The following is a 22,730-nucleotide window of genomic DNA, read 5'->3' as shown; positions in this document are numbered from 1 at the left end:
GGTGTGGAGGAAGGGGTTTTAATTCTAACTTCTGATCATGGTCAGGCTCTGGGTTGTCTGGAGCTGGTGACAATGGTAAAGCACTGTCATTGTCCTCTGAGAATGTCCCCACACTTGGACCTTGTCCTATGTGCTTCTCTTCAAACTCCTCCTGGTGAACCTCAGCCACGGTTTCATCTATGATGTCACACTAGAGGATAGAATGATCCTCCGGAGGATGTTTCATAACTCCATTTAGATTGAAGATTACTACTCGGCCATCTATTTCAAAAGAGTATGTTCCTGAAAAAGCATCTAATTTGAACTTCGAGGTCTTCAGGAATGGTTTTCCGAGTAGGATTGATGATGGCTTCTCTGAATCATTTTGGGGCATCTCCAAGATATAAAAATCAATGGGAAATGTGAGCCCCTTAATTCCCACTAATACATCTTCAGCAACTCCAGCCACTGTAATAATGCTTTTATCTGCTAACAAAAAATGAGCTGTCGACCTTTTTAAGGGAGGGAGCCTCAAAATATCATATATAGACAAAGGCATTATACTCACACATGCTCCTAAATCACACATGCAGTTAGAAAATACCACACCACCAATAGTACAATTAACCATACATGGACCTGGGTCACTACACTTTTCAGGTAAACCTCCCATTAAAGCAGATATGGAACTACCTAAAGGAATAGTTTCTAATTCTTTAATTTTGTCTTTATGTATACATAAATCTTTTAGAAACTTGGCATATTTAGGTACCTGTTGAATAACATCAAAAAGAGGAACAGTTACCTCAACCTTTTTGAATATTTCTACCATTTTGGGATCAGGTTCCAGCTGCTTCCTGGGCTTCCTTGCAAGTTGTGGAAATGGAATGGGAGTGGTGTCTTCTGCAGTGTCTGCGCCCTTTGGTGCTTCCTCCTATGGTTGAACTTCTTCTTTTTCATCTATATCCTGTATGTCCTCTTCCTCTTTAACATCTTCTATTTCCACTACCTCTTCAGCTGAGGCATGTTCTGGTGGGCTTGGCTCCTCCTGATTCCTCTCCTGTAGTGTGGTTCCAGACCTTAGGGTGATGGCATTAATGCCACCCTTTGGATTGGGTAATGGTTGAGAGGGAATTCCACTGGAGCTCAAAGACTGGTTATTGGAGTTATTCATTGATCCAATCTGTGAGACAAGAGCTTGCAGGGTAGAGTTCAGACCATTTAGTGTAGCATAAAGGTTATTTTCCATGGTCTGTTGTCTTCGATCAATAGATTGTAGTAAGTCATCATTAGCAGATGAAGAAGGATAAGTAATTTGAGAGGTCTGCTGTTGGGTATTCTGTGGTCCTTGAGATTGCCTCAGGTGAGGTGCTCTGTAAGGCTGGTTCTGGTTCTGCTGCCTGTTGTTGTTGTTGTTATTCAACCTCTGATTTCCCTAATTGTCTCTGCCTCCTCTGTTGTTGTTGTCCCTCCAATTCTGGTTAGAATTGTCCTGCCATCCATGGCTGTAATTGCCACCTTGATTGTACCCTTGGTTGGGGCGGTCATAGAAGTTATGAGTGGCTGCCACAGTGTTGTCTTCCTGCTGGAGCTGCGGACATTCGTCAGTATAATGGCTATAATCAGCACAGATTTCGTAAACTCTTTGTGGGACTAACTGTTGGTTTTGCTGTCGTGGAAAAGGTTGAGCTTGCTGAACTTGTTGTTGATTCAATTGCATCTGCTTCAGCAAGTTGGTCATTTCACAGATACTCTGAGTTAGAGCAGCAGCCTCTCTGCTAGAGGATACTTCTGCAATGGCTTTTGAACGGCCTTGTTTCTGCCTGTGATTCCGAGTAGATTCAGCTAAGTCGCTGATCAATTGCCATGCCTCATCAGTGGTCTTGTACTTTTTCATAGACCCATTGCTAGCACTTTCCAATGTGGTCTTATCTTGGGGCCTCATGCCCTATGTGACGTAACTGAGCAACACTATCTTGTCAATCATATGGTGGGGGCATGCTTCCAGAAGATTATTGAAGCGCTCCCAGTATTCATAGAGAGTCTCAGATTCGTCCTGAACAATCATGGAAATGTCTTTCCTCAGTTTATCAGTAACTTCAGCTGGAAAGAACTTTTCCAAAAATTCTCTTCTAAGTGTATCCCAGTTGGATACAGTTGTTGCGGGTTGAGTGTAGTACCACTCTCTTGCCTTTCCCTCAAGAGAAAATGGGAAAGCTTTCAACAAAATTGAAGTTTCATCTGCACCATCACGCCTGACAGTAGAACAGGCTGCTTGAAAATCTCTCAGGTCCTTGATAGGCTCTTGAGCAGGTAAGCCATGAAACTTGGGCATCAAATTGAGCAGTGCAATCTTTATTTCAAAGTCTGTAGCCACCGCTGGGGGATGCGCTTGAAATGGTTGCATTATAAAATCAGGGGCTCCAGCCTCCTGGATAGTAACTCTCCTAGGTTCTGCCATTTTACTTGTACGTAAATCAACCGAATCAGTAGAACGGGAGTTGGTTTCTTCCTTAAATGACATTTCAGATCCGCCCTCAGAGAGGACTAACCGACACCGAGCTTGCCTTATTCATGAAATAGTTCTTTCAATCTCAGGATCGAATACTGGCAAGCTTGGATCAGGAAGTGAACGCGTCATCTGATGAAAGAAACAAGCAGCTCATTGTAGCAAGATAAAATAAATTACAAATAAATAAATTCCAATTACTAACTTTAGCACTCTATTACAACTCCCCGGCAACGGCACCAATAATTGACGTAGCAGAAATTGGCGAATTAAGAATTGTTATGAGATATGCGTTGCAAGTATAGTTCTTAACCAACTAGAAATCCGCTTATCAATTTAGAAGGATTGTCACAAAAATTAAAATTAAAATACTGGGAGTATGAATCCCAGGTCATCTCCCAATGAGATGCAGAAAGGTGTGCTATTTTATTAATCAGATGTTTTCAAAAAGGGTTTGAGTTGAATAAACAGGAAATTAAATTGGAGAAATTAAGTAAGTTAAATAAAAGCCTTGACTGGGAGTAGATTAGTTGGAAGCCCTATTCTTGTTGAAGTACTCTCAAGATTAATTGATAATTGAAGGTTGTTCTGTTTAGTTATCCCTTACTAGGTAAGGGAAAGTCAAACAAGTTGGAATGCTGTTTCTATTCACAAGTTCCAATCCGCTTAATTGAAAAGGATTAATGTCAGTGACTAGAGAGAATTCCAACAATAAACCCAATTACAATTTTTCTTTTAAGCATCCCAACTCAAGGGTTCCTTTCAATCAACTCCCCATCAAGTTAGGAAACTACTCGCTCATTGTGAATGTAGAACTCATAACATAGGAAAGGGAATTAAAGAAAGACATGATAAATAAAACTCAAAGAAATTAATTAAAAATAAAAGTAATTCTTGTATTAATAAATTCTAAAAGAATCCAATAGTAAAATTAAGTAAATTAAAGGACATGGAAGAGTAAAGCCAAGTAAAGAAAACGAACTAGAATGACGAAGTCTTGATGAGGTAATAACTCTTCTCATTATCCCAATGCAAAGAGCAATAGAAATAAAAATCCTAAGAACTATGAATGTGTAGAGAGAAACCCTAGAGGAGGAGTAAACTAGATCTAAAAAAAACAAAAACTGTGTAGAATGAATGTTGTCCTTGGTTTCTGCATGTTCTCTGGCTCTAGTATGCTTTTCTGGGCCGAAAACTAGGTCAAAACAGGGCCCAAAATTGCCCCCAGCGAATTCTGCAGATTATGCAGATCGCGCACGTCACGCAATCGCGTCATTCATGCGGACGCGTCATTCGGCGTTTTGCTTTGCCACGCGGGCGCGTCGTCCACGCCTCCGCGTCACTTGTGCTATTCCAATCCGTGCGGTCGCGTGAGCCATGCGGCCGCGTCGCTGCGATTTCCTCTCTTTCGCGCGGTCGCGTGAGCCATGCGGCCGCATCACTTCTCGCTGATCATCTCCTTAATTTCTTGTGTTCCTTCCATTTTTGCAAGCTCCCTTTCCAATATCCGACTCATTCATGCCCTATAAAGCCTGAAACACTTAACACACAGATCACGGTATCGAATGGAATAAAGGAGAATTAAAATAAATAATTAAAAGTCTCTAGGAAGCAAGTTTTTAAGCATGTAATAATTTCAGGAAGGAAGTATAAATGCATGCTAATCATATGAATAAGTGGGTAAAGATCATGATAAAACCACACAATTAAGCACATTATAAACCATAAAATAGTGGTTTATCAGATAATCAGGAAATTACCTCGAAAGAGGAGGATAGTAAACCAGAGGAAGAAGATGATGAATTTGAATAGAATATATGTACATATAGTTCTGTGATATGTATTTCTTTAAGAAAATTTGCGGAGAATGTAATATAGGTAGCTTTGTTTCAGATATTTCAATTCCAAGTCATTCTGTATCTTGAATTTAAATTTTTGATATTTCACATTAGGTTTAAGGCACTATTTTAATTATTAATTATTAGGGGTACATTATAGACGGATGGGAAAAATATATTTTAAAAGATAAAAAGACTACCGTCGGAACTACCATCGAAATATTCCAACGGTAACAGCCCAACCATTTTTCAAAAAAAAAAAATTTAAAATCGTTTTCGTCGGATTAATCCGACGATAAGTTGGCGGGTAATGTATGATTTGGCGCCAACGATACCATTGGAAAAATTCTGCCGATAACGTTCATCATAATTCATTTTCATACTCATTATATTCTATCACAAAATTCGACGATAGTTACTGTCAAAAAAAAAATATGACGATAACTATTTACCGGCGAAGTTTATACCGTCTGATTCATTCCGATAGTAAATTTGACGGTAATTTAATTACCATTGGATTTTAATTATTTTTTCGATGGTAAATCTGATAGTACTCATCATTTTTCTTGTATTGTATGAGTGGAAAAACATGTGACTAGGATGAATTCTTGGAGGACAATTATCAAAAGTGGTAATTATTTGATCACTTATTTTTACTGTATCAAAAGTCGTAATTATACCACTATGGGAGATACTGGTATCATATATTATTTCAGCTCCAAAATATCTCTAAAATATTATGGTGAAGTTAAACAGAATAAAGAATATTCGTAAAAGTTTATTATCGGTTGAATTTGGACCCAGTAGTTAAATGTCATCATTAAGAAGTATTTTCTGTCTTATATAAAAGTTAATATTTTAACGGGAACTTTTTTTATTTTTGATGTGGGTCCGTCTTGTTAGAAAGAAGTGAATCGTGATTCTCGAATTTTGCAAATTCTCATAATAGAAATTCCAAAAAATCATTCTATGAAAAATTGGGTTCTTACATTCTACCCTACTTAAAAAATATTTTGCGCTCAAAATTTTAGTTACTTGAGAATAGATGCAAAAACATCTATCCTCATGATAGTCTCTAGTTCCCACGTGTACTCTTCTATTTCATCTCTTTCACAGGCTACCTTAACTAAGGGAACCATCTTGCTTCTCATCTGTTTAACACTCTAATCGACAATCCTTACTGGTGGTACTTGGAATGTCGAGTCATTCTGTAACTGTACTGTCTCAGGCTCTAAAATATGACTCTCATCAGGATTATACTTCCTAAGTTGGGAGACAAAGAATACATCGTAAAGATTTGACTGATACGGAGGAAGAGCTATATGGTATGCAAGTGGTCCGACTCTCTTGAGGATCTGGAAAGGACCTATGAATCTAGGGTTTAGCTTTTTAGTCCTGAGACTACGACTTACACTGGTAGTGGGTGTAACTTTTAGGAAAACATGACCACTCTCATCGAACTCTAAGGGTTTCCTTCTCTCATCGACCTACACTGGTTTTCTTGAACTAGTTCCAGCTCCGAAACACTTGACTCGCCTTGCTCATACCAACATAAAGGTGACTGACTCTTACATCCGTAGAGAGCTTCATATGGTGTCATCCTGATATTTGCATGATAACTGTTATTGTAAGCAAACTCTAATAACGGCAAGTACCTATCCCAACTATCCCTCTAGTCCAAAGCACAAGATCTCAATATATCTTCTAAGGTTTAAATGGTTTGTTTTGATTGACCGTCTGTCTGAGGATAATATACGGTACTCATGTACAAACAGGTCCTAAATAGCTTCTGAAACACTCCCTAAAACTTTAAAGTGAAATGTGGGTCTCTGTCTACCACGATATTGGAGGGTACACCATGTAATCTTACCCGAAAGTAGAGCTAGCTATTTTTTCCAAGGAGTAATTTGTTCGGATAGGAAAGAAATGTGCTGACTTAGTCAATCTATCCAAAATTACCCATATCGCATCATACCCCAAAGCAGTCCTCGGCAATCCTATGACGAAGTCCATGGTAATCACTTCCCATTTTTATAATGGCACTTTGAGAGGCTAAAGAGTCCTTGATGGCTTCAGAAGTTCAATCTTAACTTTCTGGCAAGTGAGGCATTTTAAAATGAATGCTGCTACATCCTTCTTCATTCTTGGCCACCAGAACATCCTGCTACATCCTTTGTCAAAATCTCTCATAGAAAAACTTCGTCGTTCGGCACATATATCCTATCCTTATACCTCTGATAAACCACTATTTTATGATTTATCTTGTGCTCAATTGAGTGTTTTTATCAATTCTTCACCCACTTATTCATAAGAATTGCATGGTTTTAAAATTCCTTCCTTATTCTATGATATATGTGAAAACATGTTTCCTATGCCTTAAAAATATTAATTTTAATTATCCTTTATTACCATTTGATGCCGTGATCTGTGTGTTAGGTATTTTCAGGCTTCATAGGGCAGGAATGGCTTAGAGGACAGAAAGGAAACATGCAAAAATGGAAGAAACGTGCAAAATGGAGTTTTGAAGAAAATGGCAGCGACGCGCACGCATGGACGACGCGGATGCGTGCCTGGCGCAGAGCACAAATGATGCGTACGTGTGAGTGACGCATACGTGTGGCAAGGAAAATCTCCAATGACGCGCACGCGTGACCCACACGCACGCGTGACGGACGCCACGTGCAGAAAATTGCAGAAAATGCCCCCAGCGATTTCTGGACTCTTTTTCGGCCCAAATCCAACCCCAAAAACACATAATAGAGGCTGGAGAATGAGGGAATCAAATCATTCATTCAATGAACATTCAAAATACACAATTTTAGGTTTTAGATGTAGTTTTAGAGGGAAAGAGGCTCTCTCCTCTCTCTTAGGTTTTAGAATTAGGATTTTTCTTAGAGTATGGTTATTTCTTCAATCCAGGTTCAATGTTCCTTTACTTTAGTTTCTCTTCTACCTTTATTCATTCTAATACTTTATTTGATTACTTGATGTTGCCAATTTGGTTTATGAATTCCTATGTTTAATTTGATTTTCCATTTAATATAAATTGAGGTATTTCAGATTTAAGATTGTTTTCTTCCATTTATGATATAAATAATTTAGATTTTTCTCCTTTTGGCTTTGGTTGAGTAATTGGTGACACTTGAGTTGTCAAACTCAGCTGTTGATTGAAAATTGAAAATTGCTTATTAATTTGGATCCCTCTAAAGCTAGTCTTTCCACAGGAGTAGACTAGGACTTGAGGAATCAAATTGATTAGTCCACTTGACTTTCCTTTATTTAGTAAGGGTTAACTAAGTGGGAGCAATAACAATTCTCATCACACCTGATAAGGATAACTAAGATAGGATTTCCAGTTCTCATACCTTGCCAAGAGTTTTTCTAATTATTAATTTATTTTTTTCTTGCCATTTAAATTACTTGTTCCCTATTTCAAAAACCCAATGATACTTTTCCATAACAATAATAAATCATACTACCCTGCAATTCCTTGAGAGACGACCCGAGGTTCAAATACTTCAGTTATAACTTTTATTGGGTTTGGTTATTTGTGACAACCAAACTTTTGTATGAAAGGATTCTCTGCTGGTTTAGAAACAATACTTGCAACGCGATTATTTTTATAAAATTCTTTACTAGCGGAAAGTCTGGTTCGTCAAAATGGCGCTGTTAACGGGGAATTGCAAACGTGTGCCTTATTATTGGTTATTGTAAATATTTTATTTTGCTTGTTTATTTGTTTCTGTTTTTATTTTTGTATTTAATTTTTATTAGCTACTATGAGCTCTCACCCCCGTTGCTTTGAGTTTGGTTCTAATGTTGTTGAAAGGAATAGAAGCTATAACAAGAACATGCATCAAGGTCAAAACAATCACAGATGGAAGGAGCAACGAGGATCTAATCAACCCTTTCGGTAACAACACTTTCCAAAGTACCAGGGACAACGACCATTCTACGATGCATACCCAAACAATAGTTATGGTGGACCCTTTCGTGACAAACCACCTCCACCAAATTACTATGGTCAAGAACCATTCTGAGGTGCATACCAAGATGATCGATACGGTGGACTCCCTTGTAGTTACCAACAAGCCCCATCATATGCCTATAAACTACCTCCTCAACATAGCATTGAACCACCATACTCACAAGCCAACCACAACCATTCACCTCCATATGACCCTAATCCATATCCACCACAATCCTAATCCAATTATTTCCAAGAACCACAACTCCCATATGCACCATATCCATGTCCATCGAACCAAGAATCACAGGATCGTCTCAAGGACACAGTGAACCAATTTCATGCAACCCTTCATCAATTGGAGCAAGCGATAAATCGATTAGCCCCCAGTACGAAGGAGACACTAGAAGCTCCGGTGGACAGTAAAGAGCATAACTTTGTACTGGAACAAGTAGAGGAAGCTAAAATTATCGAAGAAGAAGAATTAGTTGAAGACTTAGGAGACGCCGAACTTCCATGGGAATCGAGAATTGTAGAGAATCCCGCCAAGATATTTGCAACTGATGCTAAGAAAGATAATGCACAACCCCCAAAGCATGTATCTTATGAAGAACTGGACGGAACAGATCAAGAAGCAATTTTTCTTGGTAATGATGATCATAAATCAAGCTCTCCTAACGATGACCTCGCAGTCATAATTGAACTCCTTGAGTTAGAAGAATCTTCCCCAAGTGAATATGAGGATGATGTGGAGGTAGACTTTTCTCAACCTCCAACTTATGACTTGAGTGATGAGGAAGAAATTGAAGACTTTGATCAAGACGAGGTTGCAATTGAAGAGATTTGTCAGGAAATGGAAGAATTCACAGAGGAGTACAAGGAAGTGGAGCTTGAAGAACCACTGGAAACACCTCTCCCAAGGCCATTACCACCCAATACAAACTTCAAGTGGGTAAAATCCTTAGCGTTTATCTTTACCTTTCAACTTGAATATGGTTTGCTTGAAACCAATGGCCAACTTAAAGCTCTTTGTGGCTTTAAGAGTACAAGGGAAATGGTTAGTAATAGGAGCTGGCATCCAAAGTTCAATACGGTTCCATGCTCTAAATGGAAGTGCAAGGATTGGTATAGAGCTCGATTGAATGAATTTCAGAAGAAGTTTGGATATCTCAGTGGAAATTTGGGTTGTGTACCGCCCGGTTGGAATAATGAAGATAGAAGTGAAGACGGGCACAAAAGCAAGGTTTGGGATCCTGGAATTTATCATGAAAATCAATACTCCTAGAGCCTGAAAACCTGCTTTAACTCGCTCAAAGGCTTTACGTGCTTAGTACGGGACCCCGGAGGCTATTGGAATTGCAAACGTTGGTGGAGATTTCTGGATGAGTTCAAGCACAAGCCACCATAACAGGGAGCTCAACAGATGTCCAACTTAAGGACTTTAACTAAAAGTGCTAGGTGGGAGACAACCCACCGCGGTATGATCATTCCTTTTTCAATTTTAATTTTATTTCGTTTTGTTTGTTTTTAGTTTCATTTTATTTTATTTTATCTTATTTTCCCTAAATTCATTCATAACATCCGCATCAGCATCTGCATCTTGCATTCTGCATATCCAAAAAAAAAATCACACCACGCGTGCGCATGGGCCACGCGTGGGCGTCGATTTTAAATCAACGTCGCCATCCAACGCCCAGAAAGTTGGGCTGGAATCATGATGCTGGTATGCGTTAGGCATAATTTGGGCCACACGTATGCGTCAACGACGCGTACGCGTCATTTTCATTTACACACACCACGCGTAAGCGTGGGCAACGCATACGCGTCACGTGAAAATTTTGCCTCCCCTAATTGAAACAGAGAGTTGCGCCAATACGACGCTGGAATTGTGCGTTTAGCACATATCTAGTCGACGCATACGCGTGTCTCACGCGTACGCGTCATTTTCCTTATCCCTCATTCACACGTTCGCGTCAATGACGCTTTCTCGTCGTTGCACTTCTGCCCCAGCCACGCTCTCGCGTGATCCACGCGTCTGCATGGATTTGAAATCACTTAACCCCCCCCCCCCGACGCGAAACCCTAACCCCAGCGTCACTTTTCCCCCCTCCCCAACGTTCCACCCCCATCTCTCTCTTCTCCCCCAACCTCCTACTGCCACCGCCGCCCAGCCTGCCGCAGCGCCGCCGTCGCCACCCCTCGCCGCACCGCCCTTAGCCCCCCCCCTTTTCCCCCTTCTCTTCCTCTCTTTTCCTCCTCCTTCCCCCTCTCGCACCACCACTGCCCCTGCCCTGTCACCGCCTAGCCCGCCGTAGGGCCACCGTCGACGCGCTCTGCGGCCGTACCACCCCCTTCCCCTCCTTCTTTTCCTCCCTTCTCTTCCCCTCCCTCTTACACCCCCTGCCACCACCGAGGGACTTCCAATGCCATCGTGCCGCTTCCCAGCGCCGCCGTTGGTGCCAGGGCATTTTGTCCAGTTTCACTGACCTATTCTTTATGGTTTTAAGGTAGTTTCATGCATTTTCTTAGAAAATAAGCAAGTTTTGGGTAAATAATCACTTACGTCTTGATTCAAGCACACATTGTGAATTTTACATGATTTCATGAGAATTACGCATGAATTGAATGACAAATTGGATGATGCATGTCTCATAACTTGGACTAGAGCTTTGATGCACTTTATTGCTTGATTTCAGGACAAAGGAAGCAAGGAAGAACCACGTTAGCAGCCACGTTAGTCTAACTAACGTGACCTCTAACGTGGAAAGGGAGCTAGCTTGCAACGTTAATGAGAAAAGTAATCGCCAATAACGTCCTCGAAGCCATCACAGCCCACGTTAATTGCCACGTTAACTACATTAACGTGGTAGTTAACGTGGAAGAAGAAAATGAAGCCAACGTTAGTGACACTCACCTTTGTCACTAACGTTGGACCAAGCTCATATTGGCCACGTTAAGAGCCACGTTAACTCAGCTAACGTGGACTCTAACGTGGGGAAACAAAAGAATGACCAACGTTAGTGACACTCACCTTTGTCACTAACGTTGAGCTAAGCCACTTTGAGCCACGTTAGCTGCCACGTTAACTCAGTTAACGTGGACTCTAACGTGAAGGGAGCAAAGAATCGCCAACGTTAGTGACACTCACCTTTGTCACTAATGTTGGGATGAGCCACTATGAGCCACGTTAGCTCCCACGTTAACTACATTAACGTGCAAGCTAACGTGAGTAAAAGGGATGATGAGCCAACGTTAGTGACACTCACCTTTGTCACTAACGTTGGAGATGGCTAGCAATACCACGTTAAAAGCCACGTTAACCTAGTTAACATGAACTCTAACGTGGGAAGTAGGGGCATTTTGGAACGTTAGTGACAAAGGTAAGTGTCACTAACGTTCTCGAAGATGTGGCAAGCCCACGTTAAAGGTCACGTTAGCCACACTAACGTGAACTCTAACGTAGGGAGAAAGGAGGATTCTCAACGTTATTGGAAAAAGTAAGTCCCAATAACGTGTGCGAAGGACCAAGAGGCAACGTTAGTGGTCACGTTGGTGCCACTAATGTTGAAGTTAACGTGGACCATTCTTGGGTTAGAAATGTTAGTGAAAAAGGTGATTGTCACTAACGTTCTCGAACCCACACTTTCACTTAACGTTAACGCCACTAACGTCCTAAGCTAGAATCCGTGCCTACTTCACACTTTCTCTCTGCAAGTAAAGCTAAGCCCACTGAAGAAGATAACTACTTAAACTCAAGATCCAAAGGCCCATATCCAAGACTCGAAGAGCCAACTAGAAGATCAGAAGCATAGTATAAACAGGGAGAGCTTTGAACTAGAAAGGAGCTTTTGGCATTATTAGAATTACTCTCTGTATTTTATTTTCTCTGCAACTTTTAGTTTAATTCTCAGAATGTACTCTCCATCTATGCTTTTCATTCCTAGAGCTATGAATAACTAAACCCCTTTCATTGGGTTAGGGAGCTCTGTTGTAATTTGATGGATCAATAATAGTTTTCATTATCCTTCTTCTCTCTTTTCTCTTGATTTTACTAGAAAGCTTTCAATATTCATCCAATTGAGTAGTTATCTTGGAAAAGAAGTTATTCATACTTGGATCTCTTCTGAACCTTGGAAGAGGAATGAAGAGATCATGCTAGAATTGCTTTCTCATGTTGGACCAAATTGGGGTTTGGGCGGATATGGTGACATATAATTCTCCCAATACTTTGATTTGGAAATACATGTGGTATAATCAGTGACCACACTTCATCTCTTCTCATGAGAAATTAGACCAAAGAATTGGCTATTGATCTGATTTGAGAGATTGAATTACCAAGGAATTGGAATTCAATCACTTAAGATTGCCAAGGAGATCAATGAATGCATTGATTGAGGAAGAGATGAAAATGAACTTGATCCGGAGAATGCAACATCTCCTAAGCCCAATGAACTCCCCATTTCTGATCTTACCCATCCTCTTTACTTTCTGCTATTTACTTTCATGTTAAACTCCCCTTCCCCATTTAAGATTCTGCAATTTACCTTCCGTCATTTATTTTCTGCAATTTACTTTCCCGCCATTTAATTTCCTGTAATTCTCAACCCAATTTCTGCTTAGCTCAACTAGAACATTCTTCCAATTAAAGTTTCTTGCCCAATCAATCCCTGTGGGATTCGACCTCACTCTATTGTGAGTTTTTACTTGACGACAATTCGGTATACTTGCCAAGGGAGATTTGTTAAAGGACAAGTTTCCGTGCATCAAGTTTATGGCGCCGTTTCCGGGGATTGATTTTGTATCAACAATGATTAAATTGGTGCATAACTAGATTGAGCATTTGTTTTTATTTTGTTTAATTTAAGTTCATTTGAGTAATTTACTTTCTGTTTAGCTATTTTCTTCCCTTTCCCCTACCCATTTTCTTAGTTGTTTACAATTCAGTCACTAACCCACTAACTGTTTGATATATTGCATCGCTCACACTGACAGCATTTATGTAAAAATTACTGTCTGCATCTATCTCTCTTGCTTGTGCCGTGTTGGTTGTATGACAGGTAGAAGAAGCGGGGCTTCAACTTCCTTTGATTCTGAACCTGAGAGGACCTTTCTTAGATTAAGGAGGGAAGCAAGAGGAAAGAGAGTAGTTGGTGCTGAGAAAGAGGAAGAGTACTTTGAACCAGATATGGATGAGAATATGGAGAACCATCATGAAGAAGAGGCTCACAACCATGGCCGAGAAGGTCCAGCACATCAGGCTAGGCAAAGAGAAGAGTTCTGGGTTCTTACATCAATCCAAACCCAGGAAACTGTGGAAGTAGCATCCAAAGGCCAACCATACATGCCAACAACTTTGAACTAAAGCCACAACTCATCACCCTTGTTCAGAACAATTGTTCATTCGGAGGAAGTGTCCAAGAAGACCCCAATCAACATCTAACTACCTTCCTGAGGATATGCGATACTGTGAAGTCTAATGGTGCTCATCCTGACACTTATAGACTACTTCTGTTTCCCTTCTCACTCAAGGACAAAGCATCTAAATGGCTGGAATCCTTCCCAAAGGAGAGTTTAGCAACCTGGGAAGATGTGGTGAATAAGTTCTTGGCAAGATTCTATCCTCCTCAACGGATCAACAGGTTGAGAGCTGAGGTACAAACATTCAGGCAGCAGGATGGTGAGACTCTATATGAAGCACGGGAGAGGTTTAAGGACCTGACAAGAAGATGCCCGCCAGATATGTTCAATGAATGGGTGCAGTTGCACATTTTCTATGAAGGCCTTTCGTATGAATCAAAGAAGGCAGTAGACCATTCATCCGGGGGATCTCTGAACAAGAAGAAGACCATTGAAGAAGCCATAGATGTCATTGAGACTGTAGCAGAGAATGACTACTTCTATGCTTCTGAAAGAGGCAACACTAGAGGAGTGATGGAGCTGAACAATATGGATGCACTGCTAGCTCAAAACAAGATGATTACTAAGCAATTAGCTGACCTCACCAAGAAGATGGAGAGGAATCAAGTAGCAGCAATCTCCACTTCAGCAGCAACCCAAGAAGGAGTGAATGAAGAAACAGAGGGTGATCAGGAACAAGCCAACTACATTGGGAATTCACCTAGGTAGCATCATGACCCATACTCCAAAACATATAATCCTGGTTGGAGGAACCACCCAAACTTTGGGTGGGGAAATCAACAGGATCAAGGCCAAGATCAGAGACGCCACAACCCCAGCAACAATGCAACTCACCAACATTCCACACAGAGATCATATCAGCACCCACCTAACATCACACCTCAACATCCATACCAAAGGCAAAATGGCCCTTCTCACCCCTCCAATCTCAACTCACCATCATCTAAAGATAGACTCTCCAGGATTGAAACCCTACTTGAAGGCATGTGCAAGGAAATTCAAGATAACAAGGTGTTCAAAGAGGAGGTGCGAGCCAATATCAAGAATCAGGGAGACACCATCAAGAGTCTGGAATTTCAAGTGGGATACCTATCTGAGAAGATTCCCAAACCTATTGATAGCTTTCCAAGTGACACAGAGAAAAATCCGAGAGGTAAAGCAAAGAAAGTCAGATGGGAAGATTGCAAGATGGTTACTATAAGTGATAAGGAGACTGAGGAAGAGCTGAACAAACCATCAGAACAATCTGAAGATACATCAGCAGGAAAGCAGGAAGAGAATCCTCATGAAACCACGATTACGCAGAAAGAGTTGCTGAGGCTCTATGCACCCTTTCCCCAATTACTAAATGGTGGTGTAGAGAAGAGAATATACTCAAGGTTTCTTGACATATTTGCATCCCTCCATGTAAACATACCATTCATCAAGGCTCTCCAACAAATGCCCTCATACATCAAGTATATGAAGGAGCTGCTGACCAGGAAAAGCTCACTCAAGGGAGGACAAATCATAGTGATGAACAAGGAGTGCAGTGCTCTCATTCAACCAGAGCTGCCTACAAAAAGGAAGGACCCAGGGAGTTTTCACATCTCCTGTGCCATAGGAGAAACAATGTTTGACAAAGGACTCTGTGATCTGGGAGCAAGCATCAACTTAATGCCTTTATCCCTTATGAAGAGGCTGCAAATCAATGAGCTGATGCCCACAGACGTAGCCATCAGGCTGGTGGACAAAACTCAAAAATAAGCAATTGGAGTGGTTGAAAATGTGCTGGTGAAGGTTGGGAACTACTTCCTTCCCACAGACTTTGTCATACTGAAAATGGAAGAAAGTCACCTTCACCCAATCATATTGGGAAGACCATTCTTAGCTACAGCCAGAGTGCTCATAGATGTGGAGCGAGGAGAGCTAATACTAAGGATACATGACGAACAACTCACCTTCAACGTCTTCAAACCCTCACAAGAAGCAAGCCAGGAAGGCAAGGAACTAAGGGCAGAGCATGACAGAGCAATGGTGGAAGAAAAAAGCATTGAAGCACAAGCTGTACACCCTGGAATTCCTTTGGGTGATGAACAAGAGAATCAGCAGCTGTCATAGCTAAAGGAAACTCAAGTGGAGCCAAAACCACCAGAATCATATGAGACCAGCAACAAAATCTCCCTAGGGAAAGAGACCACAAAGAGCAGGATAACAGCAAAAGAAACAAAGAAGAAAGTACCAAGGAGATGGAGGAATAAAAAGATCCCTACAGAAGATTTCTCTCCAGGGGATAAAGTGATCTCAGCTTACTTCCTAGATATCCCACCTCATCTCCCCACCATCCCATCTCAGTTACCTAAGGTTTTCACCATCAACAAAGTTCTCTCCCTAGAACATGTGGAGATCATTGATGAAGCCAATGGATATAGGTTTACTACAAGAGGGGAAGATCTGAAGCATTACCAACCACCATGACAAAGGCAGAACGTCAAGCTAGTGACGCTAAAGAAGCGCTTCATGGGAGGCAACCCATGTTTTACATGCTTTTAAAAGTAGTTAATAAAGCAAGGTTCAGGGATTTCAACTCAACTTGACATGCACTTGAATGAATCCTTTTGTGCAACATATAGTGAGGAACAAGTTTGGTGTTCAAGGCACACTAAGAGAACATAAATGTAACCCATATCATGTCACTCTTAGGGGCCTTGAACAAATCTTTTACACCACATGGCACCAAACTAAGTTTGGTGTTGCCAATGTTGCATACATGGATGTTGAGTTAGTCAGTTGGTGTGCACTCATGAACAGCACTTAGTAGTTAGAAACAAAAACTTTAAAAAGTAGTTATTCTTTTAATTTTGCCGCCACTTTCCACAAGTTTTCTTTTAATCACATTTCTTTTATTTTGTAGGAGAATTGATGGGACAGTTGAAGGGTTCGGCTACCACAAAAGGATAGGACTATACACGTGTCTCCAAGGGGATTGCATTGGGAATTGTTGCCATGCAACATTGGAAAAAGAACAAGCTTGGAAACTGAACCAACACCATCATAAAGTTGATGATCCTTGTGCTCATCCCATGCTAAACCCCATCCGTCCATCACACAACCACCCCATCAATCCACACCTTCTATTCACTCACCACTTCTCTATATAAGTGGTTCTTAGTTCATAACCCTTCCACATTCCAATTCCCATTCCTTATACTCCACACCTCTGGAAATCAAATCCCTTCACTACACCCAATCTTAACCCAACCGAATTCCCTTATCTATCCATACCTTCCACCACCTTCACACATCAACTCCTACTCATGGCATCATCAAGCTCCAAGAGGCAAAAGAGGAAGGAACCGGTGGAGAGCATTCCTTTTGATGAAGGAAAGTTCAAAACTGCATTCCATGACCGTGAATTTGAACGGATAAAGCTCAAGAAGATATTGCCTGAGTTAACATTCCAATTCAACGAAGATGAATGCCCACAGATTCGAGAGAAGATCGAACAAAGGGGTTGGCAAAGGCTCACGAACCTAGAAGCAAAGATAAATGCAAACCTCATCAAAGAATTCTATGCAAATGTGGTCAGAGAAGACAAAACCAAGGCCCCCACCTTCAAAAGTTACGTGAGAGGAACAGAGGTGGACTTCAGCCCCAATGCCATAACAAGGGTTCTTCAGCTGAAATCACCACATTTTGATGAGCCCAGTTATCATGTGAGAATAAGTAATGGCCCCGACAATGATGAACTTGAAGAAATTGTGAATGATATGTGTGTTATAGGATCTGACTGGGAAAGGTATTCAGATAGAAGACCTCGGTTCATCAGGAGAGGAGACCTCATCCCGGAAGCCAAGGGATGGTTTGAACTTGTGAGGAGATCTATCCTCCCAGTTGCAAACAATTCTGAGGTCAACGTAACTCGAGCTACTATGGTACACTACTTAGTAAAGGGTGGACGCATCAATGTGAACGAAATTATAGCTGAGGGGATTCAAGAATCAGCCGAGAAGAATGATCCAGGTGCTAGACTTTGGTTACCCAGCACCATCCTCTTAGGCTGTGTACGAAAGCCAAGGTAGTCTTCGAGGACAGCAACCCAACTTGAGTAAACCCTGGAAGGATGGTTACGCTCCAGCGTATAACGTATGTGACACCCGCCCAACAACAAAGAAGGCCTCAAATAGGGAGAAGAACACCACAAGAAGAACCTCACCAAGAAGAACCTCAACAGAAAGAATATCAGCAAAAAGAGTACTATGATCCAACCAACATCAACTTGAATCACATTCACGGAGCCATCGAGGAGCTAGCGAGGAGTTATATGGAGGGACAAGAACAACAATTGCACGTTCAAGCCCAAAGGATGGATCGTCAAGAAGAACTCCTTTCTAATTGGATGAATCAATAAGGGGAGTGGCAGAAACAGCAAATGAAACATTATTCCCAGCTCACTCAAGTCATTAATCAAGTGACTGAAAGGCAAGAGCGTCAAGATAAACGCCTTCAAGAACTCAACCAACGCCAGCTAGCTCAGACGAAGGCATTCAATGAGTTCAGCGTACTGAATGAAGGATGGCAACTACATAGGGAGGAGTTTAACATAAACACTCAAGCCAAGTTGAACTATATGTCTAGTCATATGCATAATCTACACTCTGCAATCCCTAGGTATGATGAGGTCCAAAAAGATCTCACAGAACAAGAGAAAAGGAAGGTGAAACAGCAGAAGAAAACATTGAAAAAGAAGATGGAAGATGCTGGCTTCTGGAAGAAGTTGTTTGGAAAAAACAAGGGAAGTGGGAGTGCAAGCACTCAAGAAAAACACAAGGAGGACAAACAGGAAGGAGAGCATGAGCACCCCCAAGAGTAAAAGGTGGTGGAGTTCCCTCATTGTTCCATCTTTCTTTTTCAAGTTTTTTTTAAATAAGGAAAATCATGTATGAAATAGAACATGCTTCCATAGTAGCTTAGGAATTTTCAATTCTGTCTTTAAGTTTGCTTTTGCCTAGGTCTATGCTTGCTAGTCAAATTGCCTGCCTTCATTTTCATCTTGCTTATTGTATGCTTGTCCTTTTAAGTCCAATAAAAAGAGATGTTATGAAATACCAGAGTGATGTTCAATTTGTGGAGTAAGTTCTTAGATTTGTGGTGTAGTAATCACTTAGCTAAGTTGGTTCACCAACAAGGTGGGAAGGCAACTATCTGTCCTAAATCATATGCTTGAAACACACCCTATGAGACTAAGTAAATAATAAGATCCTAATAAGAAAAAGAAAAAGAACAATAAGGGTTGAAAAAGAAAGAAAAGTTAATAAAGAATAAGGCTAGGCACCAAGGGCTTGAATCTTGAGGGATGTGTCTGTGGTGCTCTTGTACCAAGGATCTGCTTGGATGAATAAGTTCTTAGGAGTGCTTCATCACTTGGTAACTTGGGTTAACTAACCCGGGATGATCAACTGAAAATCCACTATCAAGAGCAACCTTGCTACAGAACATTTAGTAACCCAAAGAGGTGCTGGACACCAAGACCTCAAGGAAAGAAAATAACAAATCATGTGCCTGTGGTGTGCATGTATGGGGGAGAGAGACTTGAGGGAGTAAGTCCTTAGGGGTGTTTCAACACCTAGCACCTTGAACTAACTGGTTCGGGAGTGTTGGCTGAAAGCTTATCTTAAAGAGTCACCCCCTCACAGAACACTTAGCCTAAGGAAGAAATAAACCTTGGAAAGACAAAGGGATCAATAAATAAAAGTCTCAAAGGGTGCAATCAAGTGAGTATTCCAAGGCATGATAAAGGTCTGAAAGCCAGTAAAGGAATGAACCTAAGTTGCTATGCATGAAACCCCATAAAACCAAGAACATGACTTCCACAATAATGATTCATTCATTTTGTCATTTCATTCATCATTCTCTTGTTCCAGTACTTGCTTAGGGACAATCAAGCTTTAAGTTTGGTGTTGTGATGCCAGGGTATTTTGGCCAGTTTCACTGACCTTTTCTTTATGGTTTTAAGGTAGTTTCATGCATTTTCTTAGGAAATAAGCAAGTTTTGGGTAAATAATCACTTACATCTTGATTCAAGCAAACATTGTGAATTTTACATGATTTCATGATAATTATGCATGAATTGAATGACAAATTGGATGATGCATGTCTCATAACTTAGACTAGAGCTTTGATGCACTTTATTGCTTGATTTCAGGACAAAGGAAGCAAGGAAGAACCACATTAGCAGCCACATTAGTCTAACTAACGTGACCTCTAACGTGGAAAGGGAGCTAGCTTGCAACGTTAATGAGAAAAGTAATCGCCAATAACGTCCTCGAAGCCATCCCAGCCCACGTTAATTGCCACGTTAACTACATTAACGTGGTAGTTAACGTGGAAGAAGAAAATGAAGCCAACGTTAGTGACACTCACCTTTGTCACTAACGTTGGACCAAGCTCATATTGGCCACGTTAAGAGCCACGTTAACTCAGTTAACGTGGACTCTAACGTGGGGAAATAAAAGAATGACCAACGTTAGTGACACTCACCTTTGTCATTAACGTTGAGCTAAGCCACTTTGAGCCACGTTAGTTGCCACGTTAACTCAGTTAACGTGCACTCTAACCTGGAGGGAGCAAAGAATCGCCAACGTTAGTGACACTCACCTTTGTCACTAACGTTGGGATGAGCCACGTTAACTCCCACGTTAACTACATTAACGTGGAAGCTAACGTGAGTAAAAGGGATGATGAGCCAACGTTAGTGACACTCACCTTTGTCACTAACGTTGGAGATGGCTAGCAATACCACGTTAGAAGCCACGTTAACCTAGTTAACGTGAACTCTAACGTGGGAAGTAGGGGCATTTTGGAACGTTAGTGACAAAGGTAAGTGTCACTAACGTTCTCGAAGATGTGGCAAGCCCACGTTAAAGGTCACGTTAGCCACACTAACGTGAACTCTAACGTAGGGAGAAAGGAGGATTCTCAACGTTATTGAAAAAAGTAAGTCCCAATAACGTGTGCGAAGGACCAAGAGGCAACGTTAGTGGTCACGTTGGTGCCACTAACGTTGAAGTTAACGTGGACCATTCTTGGGTTAGATATGTTAGTGAAAAAGGTGATTGTCACTAACGTTCTCGAACCCACACTTTCACTTAACGTTAACGCCACTAACGTCCTAAGCTAGAATCCGTGCCTACTTCACACTTTCTCTCTGCAAGTAAAGCTAAGCCCACTGAAGAAGATAACTGCTTCAACTCAAGATCTAAAGGCCCATATCCAAGACTTGAAGAGCCAACTAGAAGATCAGAAGAATAGTATAAATAGGGAGAGCTTTGAACTAGAAAGGAGCTTTTGGCATTATTAGAATTACTCTCTGTATTTTACTTTCTCTGCAACTTTTAGTTTAATTCTCAGAATGTACTCTCCATCTATGCTTTTCATTCCCAGAGCTATGAACAACTAAACCCCTTTCATTGGGTTAGGCAGCTCTGTTGTAATTTGATGGATCAATAATAGTTTTCATTATCCTTCTTCTCTCTTTTCTCTTGATTTTACTAGAAAGCTTTCAATATTCATCCAATTGAGTAGTTATCTTGGAAAAGAAGCTATTCATACTTGGATCTCTTCTGAACCTTGGAAGAGGAATGAAGAGATCATGCTAGAATTGCTTTCTCATGTTGGACCAAATTGGGGTTTGGGCGGATATGGTGACATATAATTCTCCTAATACTTTGATTTGGAAATACATGTGGTATAATCAGTGACCACACTTCATCTCTTCTCATGAGCAATTAGACCAAGGAATTGGCTATTGATCTGATTTGAGAGATTGAATTACCAAGGAATTGGAATTCAATCACTTAAGATTGCCAAGAAGATCAATGAATGCATTGATTGAGGAAGAGATGAAAATGAACTTGATCCGGAGAATGCAACATCTCCTGAGCCCAATGAACTCCCCATTTCTGATCTTACCCATTCTCTTTACATTCTGCTATTTACTTTCATGCTAAACTCCCCTTCCCCATTTAAGATTCTGTAATTTACCTTCCGTCATTTATTTTCTGCAATTTACTTTCCCGCCATTTAATTTCCTGCAATTCTCAACCCAATTTCTGCTTAGCTCAACTAGAACATTCTTCCAATTAAAGTTGCTTGACCAATCAATCCCTGTGGGATTCGACCTCACTCTATTGTGAGTTTTTACTTGACGACAATTCGATATACTTGCCGAGGGAGATTTGTTAAAGGACAAGTTTCCGTGCATCAGCCGTGCCGCCCACCAGCGCCACTACACCACCACCCTCTCTCTTCGTTCAATTTATGTCACTGCGCACACCAGGTTCCACTGCACTCCGATTCCTTTCCCGTTCCAGTTCGTTAGTTTGCATATTTTGTTTCAATTCTGTTCAAATTAGGATAGTTAGAGATGCATGTTTATAGTGGATTTTAGGTGGTTAGGTAGCTAGGATGTGGTTAGTGGATTTAGGCCTGATAATTGCGCCGTTCTTGCTGCTTGCTTTATCTGTTTTGCAATTTTGAAATTGTTGTGCTATTGATGGTGCTCATAATCTGTTCATTACTGTTTAATGTTGTTTTGATATTATTCCATTTAAATTACAATTCTTGCTGCAGATTGAATTCATTTTTTCTAAATTCATATGACTTGCTATTTGATACTCTTTTATGCACTACTTTAATGTCATATGAACTGAATTTCTGCTGCTGTTTATTACCCGAGAACATCCAATTTATAGCCGGAATGCTGCCCGATTTTCCGCACATCGTTTCACTCAACCCCCATTCATAAATTGGCTTTGGTACTTTTGAACTCTGCAATAATTGATTTCAACCAAGCCAATTCATGGATGAATGGGCTAGCATTCCTAATCATTCTGGTTCCCTTCTTAGTTAAATCACATTATTGATGATTTTATTCATTTTGCACTTCTTTTTATCATCATTAATCTGCATTCTCTGCTTGAATGTGAGTTGTTGGTTCTTCAAGTTTATGCAATTTTTGTTAATCAGGAACTACAATACC

At 40.7% G+C, this 22,730-nt stretch overlaps 1 non-coding gene across 1 annotated transcript; it reads left to right on the top strand.

Annotated features, from left to right (window-relative positions):
• Positions 1-1,960: 1,960 nt before the first annotated feature.
• Positions 1,961-2,068, top strand: LOC112745919 (small nucleolar RNA R71). The gene has a single exon (XR_003173824.1). It is a non-coding gene; the product is annotated as a small nucleolar RNA R71 (small nucleolar RNA).
• The last annotated feature ends 20,662 nt before the right edge of the window (positions 2,069-22,730 follow it).

This window comes from Arachis hypogaea, chromosome 14 (genome assembly GCF_003086295.3).
Source record: "Arachis hypogaea cultivar Tifrunner chromosome 14, arahy.Tifrunner.gnm2.J5K5, whole genome shotgun sequence".
Classification (NCBI taxonomy): domain Eukaryota; kingdom Viridiplantae; phylum Streptophyta; class Magnoliopsida; order Fabales; family Fabaceae; genus Arachis; species Arachis hypogaea.
This window is presented reverse-complemented; position numbering and strand designations above follow the sequence as displayed.